The 17,332-nt window shown below is 35.5% G+C and overlaps 1 protein-coding gene across 2 annotated transcripts in view; it reads right to left on the minus strand.

Moving 5' to 3' along the window:
• ARIH1 (ariadne RBR E3 ubiquitin protein ligase 1) overlaps positions 1–17,332 on the minus strand; it is a 116,356-nt gene that overhangs the window by 55,485 nt on the left and 43,539 nt on the right. The gene's annotated exons all lie outside the window — the stretch shown is intronic.

Raw genomic sequence — 17,332 nt, forward strand, 5'->3', positions numbered from 1 at the left:
AAGTTTCTTCTTGAATTCTGAATGACTAGCATCACTGTTTGCCATGTCAATATTTAATTTTGTCATTATGAGTTTATTTTAAAAGCCACTAGGGCTTCATACTTCATAAAAAGATCACTGTTGAAGTTGTACTTATTTTCACAACAAAATCAGAAAAGCAAAACTGTTAAGCTAATCTAAAGTTATATACTGGGCTTTTCTACTATTTATTTTTGGGTTACCAGAGTTCAATTCTCCTTATAGGTCTTTAATGCTCCCATATATTTTTATACATCACTTATCTACTACTATAAACCTGAGAGAGAGCTAAAACACACAAAAGTATATATGAAAATTTATAAAAATACATTATTTTATATATATATATATATATCTCCACAAATAAACAGGTATAGAAGTAAATGAACTTTTACTTCTAAATAACCAAATAATTTTTGTTTCACATTCTCATGTGGCATTTTATGGGTACCAGACTTCAATTTCAAAAGGTAACAAAACAGTTACAATTATTCTATACCTTATGTTCTGACAAAGCACTAAAAAAGATCTGTGACATCAACATCTCTTCTAGGAATTGCCATTTCAACCATCCTTTGCCCCATTAACCTGATTCTAAACTGTGTAATTCTTTCCACTTTTAGAAAAGGTATATTTAAGGAAAAATATCAAAGGTGCAAAGGAAAAGATTTTCATTTATATCTTATGGATGAATAGAAACTGCCATATTTATAAAAAGCAAAAATAATAGATAATGCATGAAAACGCGTCTTAAACCAGCAAAACGGAACAAGAGAGTAGACACACCAGGAGATAAGGCTTTCTCCAGTCTTTACATATAAACATTATTTTCAGAGCTTACTCCTCATCTTCTATAGAAAGAAGCCAGTAGATCTAATATTGTATGGTAGTATAAGCAAGTCATTAAGAATTACTGAAGAGTTCTTTTTCTTTGGGGGAATGAGATTAGAACTGATGATTTGAGCACTATTTTTCATTTATAACCCCCTTAAAACCTTAAAATAAAACTTAAAACCTTTCAATAACTGTGTTACTTAGATAAAAATTTAAATTTAAAAAGGGCTCCTGAAGTAGAAGGTAAACTTTAAACAAATTAAAAGATTTACCACATTCTTTGTGGTTTTTAAAGGTATTCTTTCAAAAGGCCTAAAATTAGAATGTAAGGTTAACTAGCAAACATATGAACCTCTACTAAGTGAAGTTCAGAATTCCAGAGAACTAGTTAACTGTCTAGGGATTTAGGGATAGAAAATCTTTTTTTTCTAAGGAAGACTTTTGGCCCTCGTAAGAAAAAAGATCTAATGAGGACATACACAAGTCTATAAAAACTTGCTTTCAAAGTTTTGGGTTTTTTATGCTAGTCTAAAAGATAAATTTAGCTCATATTTTAATATTATTATACATGGTTTATAGCTAAATAAATGTACCGATTATGTATTTTTAAGAAAGAAATACTTTTTGAGATTCTGATAGACTTTTTTCCCCTATAGGGGAAAATGCAACCTAAAACAAAACAAAACCAAAAACCCAGCAGGATACTAAAAAAAATCTCCTGAGCTTGCTTACTGCTAAACAAAAGACCACCTGACAAAAAAGTTACTAAATACTGATAATATTACTTTCAAGTTGCAGTACAAAAATCTTACTGCATAATTTTTAAGAACCTTTCTGTGTTCTTCCATACTTTATCCTTTTGGTTCTAAGCCTTGATGAAGGCAAGTGTATTAAGAAAACTAACCACAGTGAAACAGATCTAAGATAACTCCATCTAGGCTTGAATTAGCAAAATCATAACAGAAACACAATAACTATGCCATCTTCCAAAAAGGCTCCCATTCCCATTTATTACAGAACAATTTAAACACACAAAAGCCAAAAGAAAAATAACTTGAACTCCCACATACCCACCACCCAGCTTTATCTATTACCAATATTTTGCTAATTAAAAGACTTTTTGGAAGAATAAGACTTCATTCTCATATGAACTTTCAAGGTAGATCTGAAACTACGCTGGACATTGTAAGAAGAAGCTAATAACGATTCCCTTCATAACAGAGAAGAGAGAACTCTACACTACAGGCCTCAGAAGACACATATGCTGGTTTCACCGGGTATTCCAGCCACACTTAAATACACATGTGTCATCTTCACTGGTAGTTGTCCATGTTCTTTGGCTTGATTATGATTATTCCAATTTATCAAGTTCTGCTAACCTGAAACCCCTGGCACTTCAACAACTGCACAGTACCCAAAACATTCTAACTTATTTACACATGCTCATTCCCCTCCCTTGCGGATTCAAAGCTTTTATTACTTTTTCAAAAGAGACCATGGCTCTCAAGAGACCACGGCCCCCAAAACGACAAGAACCAATACTATTTTTTAAAACTATGTTTTACTTCAAAGAAAACAAAGACAGTAGTTTCTGTGCCCTCTGTCCAGATATGTGCATGCAAGGGAAGTCTACACCCTCTGCTCTGCTCAATGGTCCTTTCCTCCTGCTATACATGAACAGCACAACTCAGTAAATAAAATGAAATAAACTACTTGTGATTTATGCAATAATGGGTCTGATTCCAATGAAAGACAAAAATGATTTGAGTACAAGAAGAAATACCCTTTTATTATTCTGATAACGGTGTTTCAATATATTTAACGGAAACCCACAGGTTGTCAATGTTAAGAGCCTATAAACCAAAGTATGTTTAAAAATCTCGCTACACTAAAACCAAGAATAAGCTATCAAAATATGAGACAGTATATAATTAAGATCATTTTTATATAGTTCCCTCGCAGATTAACCAACCATATGTGGGAACTGTGCGAGTTAGCGGCAATGTTAATTGCTTTGAAGGAAAGAAACCTACAGCTATTTGCAGTATGTCATTCTAAGTATGCAAGAGGTAGGAGGAGAATGCTTAGGGAAGTATAGAAAATAGTACCTAACTTCAGGAAGTCAAAATGACTTAACAGTAAATGTGATAAGAATTCAGGGAATGAGATGCAGGGGGCATCATACAACCCAGGACAAGAACTAGAAAACTGCCAGTATTTCAGAAACCCTCCAAACATCCCTTTCTCAGTAACAAGCTCCTCTTTCCCCCAGAGATAATCACTACCCCATTTTTCTTTATAGTTTTACCACCTAAATATGCACCCTTAAAGAATATAACTTATTTTTGCCTGTTTTTGAATTTCATATAAACAGAACCACACAGGGGATAAGTATTCTGTCAAATTTGTTTTCCTTTCACTCTATATAACAGTTTTTAAGATTCATCTATGTAGTCACTCATAGCTCTAGTTCATTTATTTTTCACTGCTGAACAGTTATATAAATATACCACAATTGTGTATCTATCTATAGACATTTGGGTTGTTTGTAGTTTGGAGCTGGTATGGATAACGCTGCTATGAACATGCTTATATACAACTTTCAGTTTAGACATGCATATTTCTTTCTGTTAGGTATATATATCTGTGAGTGGAATTACTGGGTCAAAGATATGCATGTAAATGCTAAGAGAAAAAAATAAAAATTTTATATTTCTTTCTAAAATCATTTATTTTAACAACTTATCTGTAGACTCCTTTGGATTTTCAATGTAAACAATTCATATCATCAGTGAATATTAACTATTTAGCATCTGCCTTACAACCATTATACTTTATTATTATTTTCGGTATACTACTGGCTAGGATCTCCTTCAGTATGAAGTGAATGTTGAACATAAGTGAAGATAACAAACACCCATGTCTTGAACTCCATCTAAAAGAGAAATATTTTCAACATCTCAGCATGAACTATGATATCTCCTACAGATGTTTTTACAGATTTATTAGATTAAGAAAGTTCCCTTTAATGCCCAGTTTGCTAATGGTTTCTTTTTAAAATCATGAATGATTACTAATTGTTACCAACTGCTCCTCTGCATCTACTGAAATACTATTCTCATTAATTTGTTAACTGACCAACCATATTTAATTGTTTCAGGTTAAACCAACCTAGCATTCCTGGGATAAATCTCAGCTGGCCAAGCTGGAATATTATCCTTTTTATGTATTGCTGAATTCAATTTGCAAATACTTTGGGTTTTTGTTTCCCTTTGTTTGCATCTATTTACATGATAGAAACTCTACTTTTTCTTTGGGTTTTAGTATCAAGATTGTGATAGACTTAAGAAGGTGAAGGATCCTCTTTTTCTGTTTTCTAATATAAAGTTATATATTATAAGGTTAGAGTTACTGTCTCATTAAATGTTGGTAGAAATTTCTAGTATATCCATCTGGACTTGGACTTTATAGAAAATTTCACTTTATAGTTATAGTCCCATATGGGTTTTTTATTTCTTATGTGAATTTTTATGAATTGCAAATGTCTAAGAACTTATCCATTTCATGTAAAATTTCAAATTTCAACACAGTTATTCACAATATCTTATGAGGTTGGGTTGTTTTTTTTTTTAAATATCTGCAGGATTCAAAGTGACATTCCTTTTCATTACTGATATTGGTTATTTGTGCTTCCTTTTCTTGGCTAATCTCATCTTTTGGCTTCTTAATCCCCTTTACTGTATGTTTCTTTTCCATTTTATTAAAGTCTGCTCTGTTATTTCTTCTTCTATTTTCTCTGAATTTATTCTGTTGCTCTTTTTCTATCTTGACACATGTAGCTCATTAACTTGAGGCTTAAGATGAATGCTTAGCTCATTACTATCCTGATACATGCACTTAACATTCATTTATACACTTTTTAGCACAAATTAGGCTGCATTCCACAATTTTTTTCCCCTTAACATTCAAATAGTTGCTTAAATAGCAATTATGAATATTTGAGACTTTAATCAACACTGATAGAATTTTAAATATTGGCTTAAAAAAAAAACAAAGGCTAGGTACAACATAAAGCCATCTATATTAATTAAAAGATAGCACTGTTTCTAAATACATTTTCCATGATTACAGTATTCTACCATAGCACTTATTTTCTTTCACCTACTGAGGTATCATCCTACCATCACTTCCCCTTTTGCTATTGAGAAGTCAGCTGTTCTCTAGAAGAATGTAAGTATAATACACACTTTCTATATCTATTTTTCCCTCTATATACATTACATATACACACACTCTTACACTTTTTAAAAGTAATCTTTCTTGCATCTTTATTGCTTTTATGATTTTTTTATTTTTATAGTTTCACTATGTTTTAAAATGTGGATTTCTTTTTACCATATTTCATAAAATCTAAAATGCTTTGGGGGGGCTTCCCTGGTGGTGCAGTGGTTGGGAATCCGCCTGCCAATGCAGGGGACACGGGTTCGAGCCCTGGGCCAGGAGGATCCCACATGCCGCGGAGCAACTAAGCCCGTGCGCTGCAGCTACTGAGCCTGCGCTCTAGAGCCTATAAGCCACAACTACTGAAGCCCGCGCGCCTAGAACCCGTGCTCCGCAACAAGAGAAGCCACTGCAGTGAGAAGCCGGGGCACCTCAACGAAGAGTAGCCCCCGCTCGCTGCAACTAGAGAAAGCCCGCGAGCAGCAACAAAGACCCCGCGCAGCCAAAAATTAATTAGTTAATTAATTTAAAAAAATAAAATGTTTTGGTACCAAAATCTCATGATCTTATCAGAAAGTGAAATGGGGAAATTTTCACGTAAGTCAAATTTTCAATCTTGTTGGACTGTAAGGTGCCGTCAATTGAAAGATGCATTCAGATTTCGACAGATTTCTAAGATGTGAAAAACTACATCTTAGAATCAATGAAACAGTATTTTATTATGCATGGGAACTGTCAAGCTTCTTAGGGCAATTTTGTCTCTTACCAATCTGGAAAATTAGCCATTTTACCTTCAAATATCATCTCTGCCCCATTTTCTCCTCTTTTTCTAAACTCAATGGAGACCTTCTTGCTCTATCTTCTATTTTCTTAACTTCTCTCGTGTATTTTCCATCTTTTAGTGTGTGTACTTAATTCTGAAGTGTTTTGATCTTCTAGTACACTAAACCTCTCTTTAGCTTTGTCCAACCTGCTGTTAAACTAATCCACTGAGTTAATTTTGCTTATTTTGTTTAGTAAGTTTTTTTTTTTCAAATCTGTACAACAGCTCATACTTCCTAGTTCCCTTATGATAGCATACCTACTTTAGTCTATGTCTGACTAATTCTAACATCTGGAGTCCCAAATTAGCATGTTTTCATTACAAAAATAATTTGAGGAAGTAGTCTGAGGCCTTACTGTTCTCTCCCTAGAAAAGATTTACACTTGCTTCTGTCAAGTGCCTGGGTACATTAACAGCCTGGGACCACCTTAATCTAAGTTCAAGGCTTAAGGTTTTCTGGGCCACCCAGATGACCTGAATATATCTTCAGTCTTTAGAGGAGCTGGTATACCTAATCCCCACTCTCTGTGGGCCGAGAACTCCAACTCTTTTCCCACTAACCAAAGGCCAACAAAAATCACATCTCAGTCTCTTAGCCACCTCTTCTGGATCAGCACATACTTCTAGGGCAAAGCAGACTGCGGTGCTTGGCTCATTTGTCTAGATTTCCACATTCTCTTGGGCCTTAACACTGTAATTCCTATTTTTCTAATTCTTTGATGTTCTTTCTTTTTTAATTTATTTATTCATATATTTATTTTTGGCTGCTTTGGATCTTTGTTGCTGTGCGCAGGCTTCCTCGAGTTGCAGCGAGTGGGGGCTACTCTTCGTTGCGGTGCACGGGCTTCTCATTGCAGTGGCTTCTCTTGTTGCGGAGCACAGGCTCTAGGCATGCGGGCTTCAGTAGTTGTGGCACATGGGCTCAGTAGTTGTGGCACATGGGCTCAGTAGTTGTGGCTCGCGGGCTCTAGAGCGCCAGCTCAGTAGTTGTAGCGCAAGGGCTGAGTTGCTCCGCGGCATGTGGGATCTTCCCGGACCAGGGCTTGAACCCGTGTCCCCTGCACTGGCAGGTGGATTCTTCACCACTGCATCACCAGGGAAGTCCATTCTTTGATGTTCTTGAGTTTTTAAAAGATGTTTCAATATTTCATCTAGCTTGTATTATTGTATTTAGTGGATGGAATGGTCCAAATTACCGGAAGTTTCCCAGTCTCCTGTATTTTCTGTCTCAGTTAAAATTCCTTCACATCTCTTACATCAACACTCTGCTTTCAATTAACTGTCACCAACCTAAGTCAAGCCAACATTTTCCTTTTATCTGTATTATTGAAATAGTCTTCCAATTCGTCTTCCTGCCTCCAATCAGCTCATACTGCTACTGTAAGATTTTTTTCTACAATAATGCTCTTATATTACATTTCTGCATGAAACAACTTACTCAATAGGAAAGAAGTCCAAATTTATTTGCTAAGCGTTCAAGGTCCTCCATAATGTACTTCCTACTAAACACATCCAATCATTTCCCCTCTATTCTTCATGTACTCTAGCCACTCTAAATCTCATTACCATTCAATACATGTTCCTTAAACTTCCTCCACGCCAACTTGTTTTCTGAACCTGAAATGCCCAGATTCCCACATTGCCCTTCCACCCTCCGCCCTTCCAGGTCCAATCAAATGCCATCTCATCAATAAATTCTTTCTCACCTAAGTCAGAAATAGCCTTTTATGGAGCCAGAAGGGAAAAGCTCCACGTGCCTCTGTGTCTGCGTGGGCCAGAAGAGTGCTGCATGCAGACTAGCAGGCCAAGATCTGAGCCACAGCAGCATTTTTATTTCAGATTTTAATAACCTTTTGTATGTGTTGAAAACCAAACCTTTTTAACAAGTTTTTAAAGCTTGTCATAAAAAACAGATGTCTTTTACAGTGAAAAACACACAGGGGAAAAAAATCATCTATTTTGATGTACCCTTTGATAATGATAAAACGCCTCACACATCACTCTCCATAGTGCACAGAATGAATGAGTTCTGGGCTAAGTAGAAAAAAAGGTCAATGCTGTTTTTGTTTTCTTTTAGAATCATTACCTTCTACCATCTTTCAACCATCTGATCTCTATAGTAGAAACACTATCATACTTAACATAGTTAAGTTTGAAACTTGTCTTATTTTAATGTAAAGATATGCTTCCTTTTTCCTACAGGCAGTCTCTCTCCTTCCTCACAATCCTACTGTGCAGGTACTATTGTTGCTCCTGTCAATATTTTCAGAAATGTTATTTTCTTTTAAGTGAAATTTCTAGCCTACACTTTGATGTCATGTGTTCCCTCTATCTTTCAAATTTCAAGGTTCCCCTTGACCCTATCCCTTACCCCAGGAAGCCTTGGAGACCTTACCCTGGCTCTCTGGACTTTGCATACTTTAAATAATTTAACTACCCTTAATTACCTGCAAAAGAAAAAAAAAAAAGCTTCATAATTTTCATACCTTATTACTGATTTTAATGGGTTGTTAATTTCAGTCCTGTAGTTTTATTTTGTTTAGATAGGGCTAGGCAAGGAAAAAAATAAAGACAACCATATTCAGCAGTGGGAAAAAAAAGAGAAACAAATAACCTTTTATGTATTCCCATAAAACTTTACATCTAAGTACCTTGGGGATAGAAACTACGTATGATACATTGTTGCATGTACCTATTCATTACTAAACTTTTGCTCAATGTCTTACACATAACTAAGAGTCAAACACATTCTTGAAATTTATAAAGCAGCAAGACAGCAGGGAGACTAGGGAAAACAGAACGGATTTAAAAAAAAAAAAAAAGGAAATAAGTTCATATGAGGTAACTAAAGGAGAAAACTGCTCCAAGTTCATACAGGTAGTAGGTGGTGGAGCAAAGATCCCATGTTCTTAACCACTATAGTATAATAAGATAGTACATTTGCTGCTTTCCACACACTGCTCCCCAATAATACCTGAGTTGTTTAAAGAGGAAAGACGTCACTATACTGTAGAATAGTAATGAATGCTATCACAAAAGCCAGGCATCTGACAAACCAAATTTACTTTCACATTCCAGCAGTTAACTGTGAAACGATATACTATTATTAATGTGTTTAAGGAAAGCTCCATACTATCATAATAACATACAAGGGCTAACTCTAGTACCTAATCACTAAATGGGTGTTAATGCTTCAGAATGAAAAGTGAAAAGCTATTTGTAACATAGTCTGGAAAAGACTGATATCAGTTTTTAAGATTCTTTGATCATGCCAGTCCATTTAAAGTAGTGAGTCATCAGCCACCTGTATTTCCCCTCACCTCAGACAGGCCAGTTAACTCATTAACACTCACCTTGTACTCTGTCAACTAAAATGAGTCTTAAAATAACTTTAAGAGAAGAAATCTCAGCTGCAGGAAAGAAGATAACTGACCTTTTACTTGTTACCAACTTTAAAGGAGCTTAATTTGGCACAGGGTGGCTGTGGTGGGGGCGTTTTGGCTCTAACTCCTGCCAAACGAAAATCTGATTTACATGCACGTAGTAAGTTAAATAAAAGTTCTATTGTAGAAAACAAAACCTAGAACGGGCTGAATTTAATTAAAATATTTACTAAACACTAACTATATATATTAGGAGTTGTGTTAGGTGCTAGGAATGAAAGACTAGTGAGGTATTTTCTACACAAGGAACTCTAACAGAAGTCGTGAAATATTAAACCAAATACATATTAAAGCACAAAGGAAAGAGTAATTAACTGTCTTGAGAAATAAGAAAAGTATCTTAGACGTAAACCTTAAGTTGGGTTTTGAAGAACAATTAGGACACAGGACAATAAGAAAGGCATGCTAGGAGAGGGTCAATGACAGTATAATTCCAAAGGTGCTCCCTAGAGCTGTGGAGCTAATAGGCTACATTGACACCCACAGAAACCCTGTGGTCAGATAAAGGAAACATTTCCAAAGTTCAGGCAACACAAAAATGAATTTGGTGACCACCTTAAAAGTTCTGTACTACTCATGTGTAGTATAAGAAATAAAGAGGGGACTTCCCTGGTGCCGCAGTGGTTAAGAATCTGCCTGCCAGTGCAGGGGACACGGGTTCGAGCCCTGGTCCAGGAAGATCCCACATGCCGCGGAGCAACTAAGCCCGCATGCCACAACTACTGAAGCCCACGTGCCTAGAGCCCGTGCTCCGCAACAAGAGAAGCCACTGCAATGAGAAGCCCACGCACCACAACGAAGAGTAGCCCCCACTCTCCACAACTAGAGAAAAGCCCATGAACAGCAACGAAGACGTAGCCAAAAATAAATAAATTAATTTTTTTAAAAAAAGAAATAAATAAAGAGAAGATTCAGAAAGGCAGACAGAAGCTGGAATTGTCATAAAAAGAAAGAGAAGGACAACTCACTTTCTCAGTCTCTCCTGCTGGGAGGATAAATGCCTGGCAGGAGCAGGGTGATCGTTAGTTTATGTATAGTACTGAAGAAGGGTCAATGAGAAATTCATTCTACCAAAGAGGCAAGGAGATACCCAGCTTTCAAAGGCTGCAATAGCAGAAGTACTAGTCATGGTGTCACACGCCCAATATATGATGCTACGAGCTATGATGCCTGTGCCCAATGGCAACAGCAACAGCTCTTCCATTAGAATAGTCTGACTCTGATTTCTGGCATTTTTTTGGACTCACATACTTCGTGCCTGATTCTCAATACGTAATGTCTTTTCCACTTAACCTCTTAAAGTTTGTTCACAACTAAAATCCCTAACTGATAACACCAGAAAAGGAGACGGTTCAAGATATGACAAATGAAATAATGGAAGGAACATCCCACAAAAAGTATGATAGAATCAAAGCCCAGATGGAAAGGTTGGCCTTAAAAGAAGAAGGACAGATTTGTTATTGCTGCACTTCTGATTCTCCGATTTTCTCTGTTTTGCTTCACCTGGAGAAGCATGGGAAGAAACCTAGTGAATAGAGAAAATTCTATTTAATTTGTAAAACAGAAATGAAATAAATCTATAGAGTTAAAAAGCAGAAGGCTGGGTAAGAAAGAAAACAGCAAAGGTCTGGAAAACGGCTACTAGAGACAAAAGAGACCAAAAAGTTAAAATGGCCCCTTCCCCACCTGCACCAAAACGTATTTTTAAAAAGAATAAATCGCTCGTTTTTAGGATCAGGACAGATCTGTTTAAACTGCAGACTAGAAGGCCGGGGGGGCAAGTAAGAAGAATTATTGGCAAGAATCTATTTATACTTTTATTGCCCTCACTGGACCATGAATTCCTCCCTCCAGGGCTGGGACTATGGCTCACTAATGAATAAAATAAAAGAAACATTTATATGCCTAGTATATGGAAATAAGAAAGGAGAGTAGAGAGGACTAAATTTAAAACATTTCACAATTTTGACTAAGAATCATCTTTAAGTATGTCAAATGAATCGAAATAATACTTGAATACATTCTGTGTTACCCACTGGGAAGCAAGATGTTTTTTTAATGTTATGTAACAAAATTTATTGGCCATATTGTCTAACTTTGTAATTCCTGGGATCCTAAATAGTTACAAGATTATCATATGAGTAACCTTCATTTTTATACTCACGAATTGGGAGGTGCACAGCGTCACTGAAGCTAAACCTCCTTACATTCCATGCTTCTTTTCATTTTCCAAGGGTATTAATGGGGTGAGGGGAGAGGGAGGAATGGAAAGGGGCCTAGGCATTGGCATTTAAAAAAAATTCTCAGGTGATTCTAATGTACAGTCACTTTAATAGTTTATCAGTTGATTCTCTTGAGTCTCCTAGGTATTGATTATATTGTCTATATAGAATTTCTCTTCCTTTTCTAAAAAGAAAGTGTTTTCATTACAAATGAGTGCTTGCTTTCTGAAATAGTTATTATAAAGTTCTTCTGTGATTATTAAGGAAAATTCACAGAATACAAAAAAGCATAAAGAATCTTTTAAAAAATCCATAATCCTCCTATCCCCAAAATAATCTTCATGCCACTTATTTAATTTTCCATGTTTTACTTTATTTATCAGAACTTCCAATACATTTAAATGGTGGTGACAGCCAGTAACTAACATTTCAAAATTAAATATAATTTTGCTGTAGATTTTTAGTTGATACCCTTTATTAAGCTAAGAAATTACTTTTTTAGTTTGCAAAAAATTGTTTTTTCTAACACAGGGGTAAATGCACAATATTATTAAATACATTGCTGGCATTCATTATAATTACCTTTTGGTTTCTCTTCATTACCCTGTTAAAAGTAGTAAATGTTATAGACACGTCTTTTCCCCAATGGTGACCCATTCTTGCATTCCTAGGAGAAATCCTACTAGACCATTAATTCTTTCAATTCAATTACTTTATCCATGAATTCAAAAGGTATGTTCATAATGAAGATGGTTTTCTTATGCTGTCTTTGTCAAATTTTGTAACCAGGGTTATTCTGATTTGGCTAACATGAATTAATGATGTCCTACCTTTTTCTATGTTCTGAAATAGTTTTTCAGAACTAGAAAAACTAGCAGTTCCTTAAAGGTTTATTAAGACAGAACTTGCCCATAAAATCATCTAGTGCTTTTGGGGGAAGGAGAGGAATCTTTTAGTATATTTATTACATTTTTCCACAGTTGTTTTCGTATTTTTGGGAGGGGGGGGGGAGCAGTAATTTCCATTTTTAAGCTTTCAAACTTAACGGTAAAAGTGGTGTACACAGTATTAATTTTAGATTTTGAAATATTTTTCCTAACCATAATTATGCATTATTTCCAATGCTGTTTATTTGTGCCTTTTCCTCCTACCGAATCACATTTGCCAATGGTTTATTTCCCTCCCTTTTCTCAAAATATACTTTTCATTTATTTATTTATTCATTCATTCATTCATTCATTCATTTATTTAGGGCTGCACTGGGTCTTCGTTGCTACGCGCGGGCTTTCTCTAGTTGAGGCAAGTGGGGGCTACTCTTCATTGCGGTGCTCGGGCTTCTCATTGTGGTGGCTTCTCTTGTTGTGGAGAACGGGCTCTAGGCGTGTGGGCTTCAGTAGTTGTGGCATGCAGGATCTAGAGCGCAGGCTCAGTAGTTGTGGCGCACGGGCTTAGCTGCTCCTCGGCATGTGGGATCTTCCTGGACTAGGGCTCAAACCCATGTCCCCTGCATTGGCAGGCGGATTCTTAACCACTGCGCCACCAGGGAAGTCCTACTTTTTTAAGAGCAGTTTTAAGCGCAAACCAAAACTAAGCAGGAATTACAGAGGTTTCCCATATACCCCGCTGCCACACACACACAACACAACCTCCTCCACCATCAACATCGCACATAAGAGTGGTACATTTGATGCAACCAATGAACCTACACTGACACATCATAATTACCCAAGTCCATAGTTTACATTAAGGGTCAGTTTTGGTGTTGTACATTCTATGGATTTAGACGAATGTAGAGTGACATATACCCATCATAACAGTTTCATACAGAACACTTTCACTGCCCTAAAAATCCTTTTTGATCCACATACTCATCCTTCCCTCCCTCTAACCATGATCTTTTCATTATTTCCATAATTTTGCCTTTTCCAGAATGTCATATAGTTGGAATCATACAGTATGCAACCTTTTTAGATTGGTTGCTTCCACTTAGTAATATGCATTTAAGGTTCTTCCATGTCTTTTCATGGCTTGATAGCTCATTTCTTTTTAGCAATGAATTACATTCCATTGTCTGGATGTGCCACAGTTTATTCACCCATTCAACCTACTAAAGGACATCTTGATTGTTTCCAAGTTTTAGCAATTATGACTAAAGATGCTATTAATATCCATGTGCAGGTCTTGGTGGGCATAAGTTTTCAACTCATTTGGGTAAATACCAAAATGCGTGACTGGACTGTATGGTAAGAAACTGCCAAATTGGAAGCAAAGTGGCTGTACCATTTTGCAGTCCCACCAGCAATGAGTGAGAGTTCCTGTTGCTCCACATCCTCATCAGTATTTGGTGGTGTGTTCTGAATTTTTTTTTCCCCTTGGCCGCACTGCGTGGCATGTAGGATCTTAGTTCCCCAACCAGGGATCAAACCCATGCCCCCTGCAGTGGAAGCTCGGAGTCTTAACCACTGGACTGCCAGTGAAGTTCCTGTGTTTTGGACTTTGGCCATTCTAATAGGTGTGTAGTGGTAATTTTAACTAGCAATTTCACTTTAATTAGCAGTGCCCTAATGATGATGTATGATGTTAAATATATCTTCATATGCTTATTTGACCTCTGTGTATCTTCTTTAGTGAGGTATCTATTAAGATTTTTGCTCATTTTAAAATTGGTTCTTTTTCTTACTGTTGAGTTCCAAGAATTCTTTGTATATTTTGGCTAACAGATATCTTTTACAAATATTTTCTCCCTGTCTGTGGCTTGTTTTCTCATTCTCTTGATATTTCCCTTTTAAAAAATCCATTTCAAAGATCCATCTTTCTGCTTTATTTATTTTTGTTCTCTAATTCATTAATGTTGCTTTCATCTTAAATACCTATTCTACTCTCTTTGGGTTTATTTTGTATTTTTCTAACTTCCTGTTTCAAAGGCTCACTTTGTTTCCTACCTATTTATCTTTTTCTTATAGATACTAAGACTGTAAATCTCCCTGTACCTCTTCAGCTACATCCCACATTTGTCCTCTCATTATTTAGTTCTAATTATTTTAATAATTTCATTTTGGGATTCTAAGAGTTTTTTGCAAGAGTGAAAATAGAACACATATCAATTTTTCTTGGAATTTATTATAGCCCAGAATGTGATCAATTTGAAAATAATATACTCTGAAGGGTACACCAAATACCAATTCATATTTCAAATCCTCTCCATGTTTATTTATTGATAAACAGTCTAGAAGAAAACTCTAGTGTAAACACAGTTATATGTCGAGAGACAGCAACCACAAAACAAGAATAAAGTTACTAAAATGAATATGTTAGATACGGTTGAAATAAACAATTCAAGATGGCTAAATAGCAGAATGGAGGCAGAAAGAAAAGCAAGTTAGTGAATTAAAGGTAAACCTGAGGAACTTTCACAGACCAAAGCAGAAAGACAAGTACAGATGAAGCATTTTGAAAAAAGGTGAAAAAAATCCAGAAGTTTCAACATGTAACCAACAGGAATTCTAGAAAGCAGCACCATGAGAATGGAGAAAAGATAACATTAAAGAAATAACAGATAAGAATTTCCCAAACCAAAAACATGAGTCCTCAGACTTAAAGTGCCCAACTAGCTATGTTTTCAAAACCTACTCCAAAATTTCAGAATATTAAGGATTTCTCTTAGAGCACTCAAAAACTGATCACATATGAATCCTGACTTAAATGACTAAAGGATGTATTATTCTAGAGGGAAAAAAGTACATCTGGAGAAAACAGTAGGATGCAAGAAACAAATTAGCCAAAAAAAAAAAAAAAACCACACAGAAGTTAAATACACTGATAGTAAAAATGCTTAACATGAAATGAAAAATTCAAATATTATCAACTTATCCAACTGAGAGGGGAAGAGTGGAGCATAGAGAAGAAAAGTATGCTACAGTTTTTGTCTTGTGCAGGGCATGGATATAAATAGTGTGACTAAATATTGTTATAAACTTTGCATATACATATACATATAACTATGCATATATAAATTGTAAGGCTGACCCCTAGAAAAGCTGAAATAAAATATATAACTTTGAAATTATAAGGGGGGGAAAAAGGGAAAGAAAACTTGATCAAACCAAGAAAGCAGCCAAGAAACTAACCAAACAGAAAACATGGTAAATATAAAGCACAAATTAAGGTAAATCAGTAGTGAAATATAAACATATTAGTAATTATGAAATAAAGTGTAGCAGTGCTACTATCAGACAACATAGGATATAGTAATGTGAAACTCATTAAATGACACAAAAAGATATTGCATAATGATTTAAAAACACTATTTAAAGATTTACAAGTACCCAATAACATATCTCCAGAAGATGTAAAACAGAAACTGAAATTACAAGGAGAAACTGAAAAGTTCATACACACTAGAAGTTCCCAGAAGCTGCCTAATTTTCAATTCATACTCATCACACTTAAGTTCTACAATATTTAACTGAAAAATGCTTTCAGCAGTGTCAACAGTGTTGTAGGACAAACTTGAGAATGTCTTTGGAGAGATATATTAATAAGAAACAAACTGTAAATAAGTTTAGTTCAGTAGAAGAGTATCAGATGTAAACAATGAAAACTACTTTTTTCCTAAACTTTCTTGTGTCATAAAGTAAGTCTGAAAATAAATGTGAGCAAAATTAAGAAATACCACTGACTTCAAAAAAGGCGGTCAGCTCCATGGGAAAAAGAAAAAAAAGAAAAATCACACTAGTCAAGGATTTTATTCTTCATGAACCTTGGGAAAGCTGTATAGTATGTGTTTAAGAACATAAGCTTTGGAGTCCAACAAACCTGAGTTTGAGTGCTAACTTCTCGCGTTACAAAACTGAGATAAACACATCAAGCTCTAAGTCTTAGTTTCCATATCAATTAAGTGGGATAATAATTTGTAGCTCCATAAAGCTATCACCTGGATAAAATTAAATAATGCCTGGCACAGAGGGCTGAATAATTAAGAATTATTGTTGTTACTATTAAATTGTAGCTGGGGTGCAAGATGTGAGAAACTGGGTAATATTCTTGGTAGTATTTAATATCTGTTTTGCAAAGTGCTTTTGATTTTAAAAATCAAATGGGAAACATTTTCCATTTACTTCTCATAATATTTGGGTTCTCAGTTCATAACAAAAATTAGTTGTAACTTAAAAATTAAAATTAGAATTGCTAATTTTAGACTGAGAGAATAAGGCTGATAGAATAAAGGCTCTCACCCTACCACAAAGTGCCCCAAATTTCCAATTTAAGGAAGAGAAAAAGATAAAGAATGGCACTATTATTATCATTCTCCAGTCCCAGAAATTTCTTCCCTTTTGGAACCAGAAACATTTCCAGAGAGAAAATACCCAATGGAATTTAATCCTGCATGGAAACCAGAGAACGAACCAGTCAGTCCAAACAGCTGTTTTGGTGGCAAGGATACCCTGAGCAACTTCTTTGTTTTTACTGAAGAAATGTCATTATTACACCTAAGGTAGATTTAAAGCTTTATGGGCACGAAGGTTTTAAATAATTAAAGGAAGATCTTACTCGTGTGCTCCAAGAGTATATCAAGCCCTTTACGTATTTTTAGTTCTCAGTACTCAAGAGGATACGTTTTAGAAGACACTGAAGCAGAGCCCCCACACCTCACCTCCAAAATAAAAGGAGAAATATTAAGGCTGAGATCCCTTAACACTAAGTTTATTGCAAAACTTACAGATGGTGAATACATTAAAGCAAATACCACTTGTACACTGGTTTGTTCACAT

Source organism: Balaenoptera ricei, chromosome 2, assembly GCF_028023285.1.
Source record: "Balaenoptera ricei isolate mBalRic1 chromosome 2, mBalRic1.hap2, whole genome shotgun sequence".
Taxonomy (NCBI): Eukaryota; Metazoa; Chordata; class Mammalia; order Artiodactyla; family Balaenopteridae; genus Balaenoptera; species Balaenoptera ricei.